At 54.6% G+C, this 12,102-nt stretch overlaps 1 protein-coding gene across 6 annotated transcripts in view; it reads right to left on the bottom strand.

Moving 5' to 3' along the window:
• MPRIP (myosin phosphatase Rho interacting protein) overlaps nucleotides 1–12,102 on the bottom strand; it is a 76,099-nt gene that overhangs the window by 46,524 nt on the left and 17,473 nt on the right. The gene's annotated exons all lie outside the window — the stretch shown is intronic.

The following is a 12,102-nucleotide window of genomic DNA, read 5'->3' as shown; positions in this document are numbered from 1 at the left end:
CCAGGCTTGGGGACACTGGGGTCCTTCTAGCACCCCAGGGCAAACCTGCACCTGGGACATAAATGGTGAGGGAGAGACCCCTCTGAGCTGCCAACAGCACCAAAGGGGGACCTAAAGCAGCCTGTGGACACCTCCTCACCCTGCCAAAGCCTCCCTGCGCCCTCCAGATGGCCGGGCCAACAAGGAGACGGATTTCTGGCAGATGCTGTTAAGGTTTTTACCATGGAAACCAGCTCCCCTACCAGCAAAACCCCTCCAAAAGCAGCATGTGCCATGCAAAGAATGGATGACAGGAGAGAGCTCAATGGCCCCAGCCTACAAACCCAGAAAATCCAGATCAGTCTCCCAGAGCCTCCAGTTTAGCCGTCTGTGAGTGGTGGGAAATAACCCCTTTCCCCAGGAAAAAGGTTGTTCCGTGCAGCTGTGTCCCTGGGTGGGAGCATCCTATGACAGCCCAGGGGTGGCAAGGAGCCATCACAGGTGCTCAGCACTGGGTACATAAATGGGACCAGTTGTACATCAGGGACACCAAACCCTCCTCTTTTCCTTGTGGGAATCAGCATCCAGAGACCCCCCAGGATGGAGGGAGGGAGAGCAAAGCCCAGCCCAGACCCCAGCAGGGCGCATGCCCAGCCTCCTGCCCTGCACCACCACGTGTAGTCAGCTCCTAAGAGGATTTTTTTGTGTTAGACGACAAAAATAAAACCCCGCTTTCCGGGAGCTATAAAAACCCAACGGAAAAAACTTTCTCCTGTTCCAAGTGGAGTCTTAGAACAGTTTTTGTCTTGCTGGCCTCTGGCAGAGCCAAGGCCTCCAGGACTGTAAGGTCCAGGTCCAACCTCCTTCCCCTCCCAGAGCAGTTTTACACCAGGGAATTCAACAAAGACAAGGGGGTGAGGAGGAGGGAGGGAGCCCCACAGGGGGATCTTGGGTTACTCAGTCTCCCTGAAAGGCCCCAGAGGGATTTGGCTGGGAGCTGGCACAGGAGGAGAGGAAGAAGCAACACCCTGCAAGGCCATGGCAGTGCAGGGTGGCTGCTCCTGCTGCCCACGCCCAGCCCGGACCGGAGCGTGCCGGGAGCCGAGGAGCCGGTTTGGAGGCTGGCCCTGCAAAGTGGTTTTGCCACTCAGCCCTCCCTGTGAAAGGTGAATGCTGGCATCTTGCACAGCCTGACACATGAGCACTGCACTTCAGAGCCAGGACAGCAGGAAAGAGCTGGGAACAAAGCTGGGAATGACCATTTTCCATCTGCAGCCCTGGGGATGAACCCTCCATCCCACTGCAGCTCCCCTGCACCCCACACCCCTCAGCAGCAGATGAAACCTGACAGACCAGCAGCCTCACTCACTTGGGATGTAAATTCCTTGACACCATTTGTTTCCTTCCTTGGAGGCAGCACAGGCACTTTGAAGTGAAGCAAAATGCAAATGGTGCCTGGTGGAAATGCTTGTGCACACACACAAACTGCACCAAGGAAAAGGGGATGGCTTGGGCCCCTTCTTCACCTCTGAGCCCCTGTTTCTGGGCTGGAGGGTTTCTCAAGGCTGGGGAACCTTGGAGAAGGATGAGCAAAGCCGGTGCCTGGCCAGGTGAGGACCGTGTGGCTCCAGCATTGAAAGGGAATAAATAAATAAATGCAGAAGCAGAGAAGTGTTGCATGGCAGAGACACCAAAACAACAGGGCTGGGATTTCAACCAGCCCTTGGAAGAGCAGATGCTTTGATACAAGGCTGAACCCAGCACCAGACCCCAGAGTGGCTTTGTGTCTGGGTGAGGCAGGAGGGGATGCTCAGCCTCAGCTCCTGAACGCTGCCAGTCCCCAGCTGAGGGACAGCCCTGTCCCCAGGTGCTGGCCCTGCCTCTGCCCTCTCCCATTGCTGCTGGTTTGGAGCCCCCAGCTACCCCAGAGCTGGATCTGGTGGCTGGGTGTGTCATTTAACTAGGGGTAGGAGTGGAAGCACAGCAGGGTGTACCTCTGTGGAAGCAGAGGACATCATCAAGGCCACCACCACCTCCAGCTCTCCTTGAGGCCACCAGTGCCAGCAGGTGCCTCCAGCCCAGTCACTGGAGCAGTGCCTGTCCCTCACCAGCACAGGAAAGGAGCACTCACATCACAAGAGCAGCTCCAGCTCTCCAGGCTGCCAGTACCAGCAGAGGAACCAGAGACAAGAAACAATTGTGCTGCTGTTTCCCTCTGGAGTGACAGATCCCTATTGACACACACACACGTGCTCACAGTGTCCCTCTCCAGAACACACAAAGCCTATAGAGAGCTCTCCTCCTCCTCTTCCTCCTCCTCCTCTCCCTCCCTGGGTGCCCAGGCCGTGAGTCATGCCAGGCTCTCCACATCAACAGCAGCAGCAGCCTCTGGATGAGATGCAGGGGTCTTTGGATGGATGCTCCTGGGATGCAGAGCTCAGCAAGTGCAGCAGTCCCCTCCTTGGGCAGTGGAAAGGAGGGAAAGAAAGAATGGGGACCTCTCAGAAGCTTGCAGGAAGAAATCCCAAGCAGGACATTACTGCATCCTCCTGCACAGTGCTGGAGCTTCACAGGTGATGAACTACCAAGTATAGGAGCAGATGCTGTAAATAAAAAGGGTTTATCTGCAAAGTCCCTCATTTCCATAAGGCATTGCAGGGCTGAGGTAGAAAACCAGGATTATTTTAGGTAGAAAAACAGGATTATTTTGATTTTTAAAATTCTAATTTTTTTCCAAAGACTTTCCCTGTCATTTCTAACACATAGCAGCTCGATACAAACTACAAGAAAGCTTTGCTCAAGAGCTGTACACAGGATGTTTTGGAGCAGGTAACCCCAGGGTCAGGCTCCTGAGGAGGGGCTGTGCCACGGCCTCCATTGGACATGGCCAATGCCCAGCCTGTTGTCCAGGGCTATTACACAACGTGGGTTGATGAAATCTGGAACACAACCTTTAAAGAAAGGCGATGGGGCAGGGGGAGGAGAAAACCAAACAAAAGGGACATTTTACTTTCTGCCAAGAACCAGGAGGGGAAGAGAGAGGAAAAAAAAAAACCCCACAACCATTTGTCTATCTTGCATGGCGGGCTGGTTGCCTTGGCACCGGGGCCTGGCTGTCCCAGGGGAGATCACAGCTCTGCTGCCCCACTCTGGGCTCAGGATCTGGCAGCTCTGCCCTGGCTCCCAGCGCTGCCCTGGAGCAGCAGCGAGCCTGGGGAAGAGACATCCACGCTGCCTCCATAAATGTGCCTTGACAAATGTTAATTCTCCCAGCTAAAATATTCATGAAGGTGGCTGCCGAGTGCTGCTCACTCACAGCACTCCCCTGTGCTCTGCAAAGGCAGCTCCTGTGTCTGCTAAAAGCTTCCCCCATCCCAGTGCCTGGGCTCAGCTGATCACAGTGCTCCAGGCAGGATGCAAACAGAAGGGAGCAGGACTTTGCTGTCACACTGTCACAGGCACATCAGGGCAACATGGAGACAACCACGGCTGGGCAAGGGCACAGACAGAGCTTGGACATGCAGCTCCCAGCACCAGCATGGCACTGGGAGCCTAACCCAGAGCCACGTCCACCATTCCCGCCTGGAGGCCGTCAGGACAGCACCAACTCCTTGAAAAGTTACAGAATTGTAGAAACACCTCCAACCATCAACCCACAGCACTGCCAGGTCCTCCACTAAACCACATCCTCCTGAGCACCACATCTATGGGTTCTTTGACCACTTAAAGGGATGGTGACTCTACCACTTCCCTGGGCAGCCTGTTCCTATGCTTGACCACTCTTTCATTACAGAAATTTTTCCTAATATCCAACCTAAAACTCCTCCGGAGCAAATTGAGGCTATTTCCTCTTGTCCTATCAGCTGTTAGAAGACACTGACCCACAATTGGCTGCCACCTTTCAGGGAGTTGCAGAGATCCCTTTTCAGATGTAGAGTCACCCCTTTTCAGCCATGCAAGGCGAGGCATGACCTAAATCCAGCTGGGGATGCAGCTCCCAAATCCCAGCTTGGATGCTCTGTGCACACACACAGGGCTGGCTCAGCCTGCCCTGAGCTGCCCAGGTGCCAGGCTAGCATGGCTGGCACAGCAGCAGGGCTTTAATGAGCCCTTTGGGCTTCCTGCCACCAGGCACGAGGCTCTCGACAGGGCCACAACGGGGCCGGAGCGCTGCAGTGGACAGATTTATTACACTTATAGATCAGCTGGCAGGCTGAGCATCCTGGATTTATTAAATTAGACAAAGAGGTTGAAAACAACCTCTGAGGGCTCTGCAAAAGGATGGACTGGAGGAGTCACCCATTGAAGGGCAGCAGAAGGTTGTGCTCCTACATCCCCATGGCAGCTATGCTTTCCCTGTGCCATCCTAGAGGAAGGTATCCTTTTCTTGGCCACCTGAGCACACCTTTCTCACCTGCAAACTTCCCTTTCACAGATAGAGGCACAAGCAGTGCTCTGCAGATGTGACCTGCCAATGTGCCTCTGTACTGGCTACAAACCTGTGCCAGCACAAGAAGGGGATGGGACACTTGCCCTGGCATGCAGCCAGCACTGCAGAACATCCCCCACACGGATAAATGCCACAAATGCCACTTCCCCCAGCCCCACCACAGACTTCCCCACTGTTGACCCTGGGTTGCTCATCACAGATGCTGACAGCCAGCTCCTGGGATTTGTTTTGCTGAAGGAATTCCCCACAGCCCCAGGTCACCCACCACAAGGAGCTGGGATGGGTTAGCAAGTGCCACACACACCTGTCCCTGCATGCCAGCCCCTGAAGAGCCCTCCTGAGCCTCCACCAGGACATAAAACAACATTAGCTCCCCTTTTACCAGTGGGATGGAATTTTCTTCCTCGGGGAGCACTTTGAGAAGGGGGTGAAGTGCAGGGGCTGGGCAGGAGAGTTCAGCCAGGGGCCGTTTTTCAGCAGAGTCGGTGTTTATGTGCACAGACAGCGAGTCTAAACACTGAGCGGGGCCGGGAGCTGCTGCAAACTGACTGCGTGCACCCCTGGGCTCCTCTCCCACCCAGTGCCACCTCAGCCAGGCACGGCCAGCACCCACCCCAGGGGTGCCCAGACAGCAGATTTGGGGCCACACATCCCATTTGTAGCCCCATCCCCACGGGCACCCATCCTGCGAGCGGGAGCTGGAGCGGAGCGAGCCCGGCCCGGGCTGTGCGGAGGCTGGAGCCGGCTCCTCTTGGCCTTATAAGGCTATTTTCGCACTGCTCTTGCAGCTCCCAGCTGCTCCCCACTCCAAAGCAGGGTCGGAGTTGGCAGCCAGAGCCTAGCCTGCCTCTTTCCTGTTAACCTCTTTCCTGCTGAACAGTCTCTGAGGGGTCTGTGCATGGTGGGAACAGCCGTGTCCAGTCCTGGCGCAACCAGCCGTGCTGGGCAGGGAGGGTCAGCAAACCCACTGGTGGTCACCAAGTGGGTTCAACCTCTCTCAGCACTGCTGTCTGACCTTCTAGGTCCTCAGCAGCATGGACAAACCCAGGAGCCTTTCAGGGAAGCTTGCAACCAGGGATATGCACATTCCGCTTCCAATGCTGCTGGAGAGGAAGAGGGAGAGAGATACAGAAGACATTGGCACCGTGATGGGATGGTCAGCAAGGTCCCACCAGGGGGGGGTATCCAAAGGCTGCTCTGAGCTGCCATCATGGCTGTTTGTGGACCAAAGTAAAAGCCAAACGTTGTACAAGGAGCTCAGAGCATCCACTCAAGCCCTGTCCCAACTCTCTGGGGATCAAAGCAGAAGCCCAGACATGCACAGGCATTTGCCAGTCCTGCAGTACCAAAGGCACCACCTTGCAGCCCTGCAAACCCAAAGTCACTCTTTCCTCTTGCTCTATGGGATTTAGATGCATTTAAAATGCAAAATGTCCTCCTCCCCTCTGAGGAGGGGGGTGGGAGGAATAGATGATAACAGATCCGACCCCATCTGCTCCCAGCTGCCAGCGTGGCATCTTCCCTGCTCCCAGATGCACAGGCACAACAGCCAACGGGGAAACAAATATCTGCAGCCTTGCAGCAAGTTGTCATGGTAATCAGCCTGATGGCAAAAACCTGGCAAGACCACGGACAGACCAGAGCTTGGTGCAGAGATCATGACAAGAGTTTCCTGGAGAGGGAACTGCAGTTGTTTGGAGGTGGGAAGGAAAAATGGGCTTCATTTGCATCTTGATACTTGAATCTTAAATTGCACTGCTCCAAATTGGCCTTGTCAACTTTATCCTCCACCCCCTCGGTGTAGGAGACGAGTCCCAGGTGGTCGCAGCACCGCGTGCCAGGCACACATGTGCAGGAGCTCAGCACCACCTCTGTGCTCACAGAGCCTCCTCAGCAGCAGGGGCTTCACCAAACACCAGCAAACACAGCTCCCTAAGGTCACCCACACACCAAGATGGCCAAACACACAGTGATGCCAGCTTTGGACACAGCTCAGGAGGAGGAAAGCTTGGATAGAGGCAGGATGACCTCTACCCATGTTGGCCAGTTCCAGCTGGAACTGGATTTCTGCTTCATGGGGGTGAGGGAACATGACCAAGGTAATTGCCATCCAAGGAAAGCAGAAAATTAGATCAATCGAATCCCTGTACCTCCCACCACGTAAACCCATCTCCCTTCCAGCCTAGAGGGAAAGGAGGGACAGATCTCCTCCCCAGCCATCCCACAACCTCTCCTGCAAATGCAACCAAACAGAGGAATCAGTGCAAGAACACAGGGACAGAGCAGGCCATCAGCAGCATCACAGCCATGAAGAGCCACCTCCAACAGCCATTGTCTGGAGCTCTGGATAATTTCAGGCCCTGCAGCCACCATGGTGGGGTATCCCACCTTCACTCCCCAGGACTGTCAATGCAGGATCTTATACTGGCACCCAGCAACTGCAGAGGAGGAGATGACAGGCCTGAGGATCAGCAGCACCAGATCCACCAGAGGCTCGGGCAACTCCCACGGGCGCAGATGCTTCAGTGGAAGTTCTTGAATCCGGCCAAATTAGTCTGGAAATCTCATTATTCCCCAGCACTGCTCTTATGAGCTTTGCAGAGCTTCCTGCCGGGCTGGGAATACCAGGAGGCCAGGCTCCCAGGGCCCTGGGGGTCTGCAGCTGGAGGTGTGAGGGTTGGCCAAGCCTGAGAGGTTGGCTTGGCTTGGCCAACCAAGCAGCAGCCACATCCTGCATCCCACACCCTACAGGGAACCCCACACCCACTCTAAGCTGCTTCCAGCAACTTCCAGACCAGCTTGGACCCTGCAGACCTTCCCAAAGGCCAAGGTGAGGGCTGGAGAGAGTTTCCCAAACTTTGACCATTGGCCATCTCACCAACTGGTACAAAATGTGAGCCTTCTGGGCAGTTCCAAGGAGAAAAGCTCCCAACAGGCACACACACACGACCATTGTGGGGGAAGGAGACCACCCAGCAGCAGCTTGAGCTGGGCTTTGCTGCCACAGGCACAATGTGGTGGAGGCATTGACACTGATAGCAAAGAGCTGTCCTGGCCAGGCAGGCACCACCAGGTTCACAGGAAAGTGGCACCTGGGATAAGAAGTGCTTTAAATGCCCAGGAAAAATTCACTACTAACACATAAGGCTGCTGGAACTGTCTCAGGGTAGCAGCATTTTCTCCCTAAACCTGCTGCTCACATCTGGCTCCTGTAGAGGAGCACAGGGAGAGGAGGGAATTCACAGCCCTGTGCTGCTCCCAACCCCTCCTTTGGGAGCAGCTGTGCAATCCCAGCAGAGAGGAGCAATCTGGGGCTCGTGCACGTGAGGGGGATGAGCGCAAAAGGTTTCTCCATGCCTGGGATGACAGACTTCACTCCCCCCAGCACTGGCCTGTACATGGCATTAACCACCCATGCAAGCCAAACATCCCCTCCCCTCCTCACATCTGCTCCATCCATAATCCCTGCTGTCCCTCCCCTAACGGGAAAGCAGCCAGGAAAGTGAACCAAAACCCTAATTATATCCCAGTAGCTCCCCAGCGCCCTGGTGATCCCTGAGCCTTTATCGATGCGATCGCAGCAGGGCTGATAAAATGTGGAGCAAAGGGCCAAGGCTGGGTGTGCTCCAAAACCCCACCTTTCTCTCCAGTCACACCATCACAACAGGTGGAAATCCTGCATGAGCTCAGGACGCTGCTGGGACACTTCTAAAGCCACGCTGTGTGCCTGTTCCCTCTGCCTCCTCTGCCCAAGGACAGCCACCCACTCAAAGGGAACTGGGAGGAGAGTGGGGACAGCCATGGGGCACAGTGGGACAGCAGCCCACGGCCTCACTGCAGCTTCCCAGGGCTTTGCTTGGCCATAAAATCATGGAGAGCCACAGCACCCATGTCCTGGGGGGTGCAAGAGCCAAGACCCCCATGATCATGCCACAGAATCACAGAATGGTTTGGGTTGGAAGGGACCTTAAAGTTCACCCAGTTCCTGCTCACTGCCATGGGCAGGGACACCTTCCACTAGACCAGGCTGCTCCAAACCCCATCCAACCCAGCCATGGACACTTCCAGGGATGGAGCAGCCCCAGCTTCTCTGGGCAACCTGTGCCAGGCTCTCCCCACCCTCACAGGGAAGAATTTCCTCCCTGCATCTGCCATGGCAGCAGAGATGTGGCACAGCCGTGGAGTGCATGCCAGGAAAATACTGCGGGGAAAAAACCTCCATGGAAGGTGATTTTTTTCCTGCTCTCCCCAGCTCCTGGAGCACCCCAAGCCCCACATGCAGCACCTCTCTCCTGCAGCAGCAGCACAAGAGGAGCTGTGCTGCCTGCAGGAGCAGAGCACAAGGCTGTTAACACACTCCCACAAACCAGCTCCTGGATGGGATCCTGCAGGAAGGAGGTGAAGGGTAAGTGAAGTTGCTGCACACGTGATTTACCTATGGTAATTTCAACTTTCAGCAAAGTTGTCTGGCTGTTTTATCTCGTTGCCTGTTTGCAGTCAGACTTCAGCGACTGAAGGGAAGAGCCTCCTCTGTGGCTTTGAAGAAACAGGGCAAAATAAAAAGATCGTACAAAATACATATCACCAAGAGCACATTCACACACTGTTACCTGGTTCTCCATAAAGGAAAAACAGTATTTTGATTTTTTTTTCTACTTTTGTATCTTGCAGCCCATGGTAAGTAAATGAGCAAGACCAATAATCAAATCTGCCTGGAAATTCTCATTTTTCACCAGAAATGCCTTAAAACAGCACAGACAAAATGAGGAAGACTCCTGCAAAACCCCTGCACTTGGTAACCCTGAGAAAAGCTGTTTACAAAATCTCACTGAAGACCTCAGCTTGTCTCCACGCAAGTTTTAACCTGACATCCCTTTCACAGCCTCCAAACCTGATGAATAATTCATGCCTGGGATAAAGCAGAAATATCATATTCACCAATGCTTACCTAACAGAGAAACAAAGATTGCAAATAAGTAATTTATTAACCCCGAGCCGTGTTGCTGCTTGAACAGAGGGCACAACTCAGGTTTTGGTGGAAAAATCACTCCTGAGCTGAGGCAAGAGCACGCTGAGACCCCCATTCTCACCATGCTCCAGCACAAACACGCCTTGTCCTGGACTTAGTGAGATGCCAGCGGGGGGAAGCCCCCCAAGAGCAAGGCTGGGAGCTGCCACCCTCCTCATCCTCCTCATCGGGGGTCACAGCCACCCCTGCTCTGGTGGGAAGCCCACAGCCCCACACTCGCGCACGGCTCCAGCCGCTTTCTCAGGCATTCCAAAATTTGGCCGGAGTCTCTTTTTGCAGCGTGCCCCCCTCCACGGCTGGACGCCTGCCTAATTGTGTATTTATTTATTTCTGCATTTTCCCAGCTCCCCGCACTCACTGGCGCAGGGTGGAGTGCGGGGGGGGGGGGGGAGAGGGGGAAACCAAGGCCGGCTCCCAACGCGGACCCAAAAAAAAATTAAAAATAAATCAAAAATTAAAAAAAAAAAAAAAAAGAAACCCAAAAAAGAGGGAGTGCAGCTCCCCACATTCCCCGGAGGGTGGGAGGAAGCCGGGAAGCGCAGGGCTGGCTGGGAAAGGGGGTGGGAGCGGGGGCAGGAAGGGGGGACGCCAGCGGCATCGCCCACCCCCTTCGCTTTGTGCGCGCTTGGGGAAATTAAAAATAGCTGCGTCCAAAGAGTGGCTGCAAGCGCCACAAAGAGCGTGTTGAGCGGAGGCAGCTGCAAGCTATTTGCTGCCCCTGGTAATCAGCATCTCAGCTTGCAGAGCCCCTCCGGCCCCCCCAGCCCCTTCCTCCCCTGCCAGAAGCTGCCGCTGCCTTTCTCCAACCCACATATGTCATGTCAACAATCAATGAATGCAGGATCTCTGCCGGGGAAAAAAAAAAGGGGGAACGCGCTTTGATTTTTGGAGCAGCTTTGTTGCCTCGTTCCATTCATGTCCTCATCCTCCTCTCTGAGCTGTCACTGAGGGGTTTGCAGCACTGAATCCCACCAGTCCGTGCCAGGATAGCTCATGATCCTCAGTGGGAAGAGGGATGTGCCAGCTGCAGGGATGCTGCTGCTTTCAGGAGCAGGGAAAGGGATGCTGTCACCCAGCTTCACCCAGCCTGCAGCTCACAGCCCACTGGTGGTCCTCACCAACCTGATAGGGTGGAAAGAATTAAACCAAACCATCCCCACCACATGGCTGCAGCTGGTGGGCTCAGGGTTGTTCGGCAGGCATCTTATTTCACATCCCCTCCCCAGCACCAAGCAACAGCAGGGTGAAAAACTGGAATTTTTGTTGGTTTGGTGATTCACATGTACACTGGCAGGCCACCCAGGGACTGGGGGATGCTTGGGAGCCCAGCACTGTCCTGGCTTGGAAAGAGCTGGGATCAGGCACCCACCTCTGCCCCTTGCTCTGCTGCCTGGGGGGACCTCAGGGCCCATGCCAGGGTAACTGCTCAGCCTCAGCTGTGCCATTTCACTGCCAGCCCTGACATCTTCCCTCCTAAATGCCATCAGAGCTTGATTTCCACATTAACCTTTTCCAGCAGATACAATTTTTCCTTCACCAAGAGCCCGCAGCCCGGCTGGAAGCCACAGGTCCAGGAGTCACAAAAGCACTGCAGCTGCTGCAAGTGCCTGTTTCACTCTGCCCCCCCAGGAACAAGATAAATGCAATCTAAACTCCAGCTCACTTCCCTCGCTGCTCTGGCACACGTCCTCTACAGAAAAGTCCTGAGGGACGAGGAGTGGGGAAAAAGCAGAAGGATGGAGCCACTTGAACCTGTCCCTGCTGCTCAGCCTAAGAGCAATTCCAGCTTTGTGGCTCGCCCTGCAGAAGACAATAGGGGCTGTGTTGTTTCCAGGAAGGAAGCACCTGGGCCAGGTCATCAAAGCAGCTTGTGTTAGGAGGTCGCTGGCTGCATCCAGCTTTCAACTCCACTTTCATCCTCTTTCTGCCTGTTAACTCCCAAACCTCCCACCACGGGTTGTTTCACACCAGGCCTCTCCGGACAGGGTCCTGCAGCCATGAAATGTCCTTCTTGGGGGGCTTGGATGTGGACAACAGTGATTTCCAAAGCTCACAATAAACCCAGGCACTTTTGGGGCCCTGATGATGTCCCTGGTCATTGTCAGTTGCCAGAACTCGTGATGGAGCCATCCCTGGAGGAGAACTTCCTACTCCCTCAGCCCCCTCCCAAATTCTCCTTCTGCAGCTCAGCACTTTTACCTTCTCAAACTAAAAGCCAAACTAAAAGACATAAACCAGAAGAGGGTTCAGCAAATGTAGGGAACCATTCCTGGAGGAGCCCAGGGTGTCCTGACAGCAGAACCCACCTCCCACAGCAACTGGGGCCAGACACTTGGAGCCGAGAGAAATGGGAAGACATGAACACCCCAAAGTCACCCCACACCCAACCCCAGTAATGACACTTGCATCAGCAGCAAGACAGACAATATAAAAGCACAAATGAAGATTTGTGTGTCCTCCTCTCACCCCCTTCAAGGCTGCTTGGTCCTGACCTCAGCAATGTCCCAGGGAATGAGTTCCCAGGGCTCCCTGTAGGTTCACGGACTTTATTCCCCCAAATCAGTATTGAAAATTAAACACAATAAATTCCTCAAAGATCTCTGAGCTCTGTTCAGAGTCACTAGCACTCCTCTAGAGCAATCAC

The sequence above is a fragment of the Ammospiza caudacuta genome, chromosome 17 (genome assembly GCF_027887145.1).
Source record: "Ammospiza caudacuta isolate bAmmCau1 chromosome 17, bAmmCau1.pri, whole genome shotgun sequence".
Classification (NCBI taxonomy): Eukaryota; Metazoa; Chordata; class Aves; order Passeriformes; family Passerellidae; genus Ammospiza; species Ammospiza caudacuta.
This window is presented reverse-complemented; position numbering and strand designations above follow the sequence as displayed.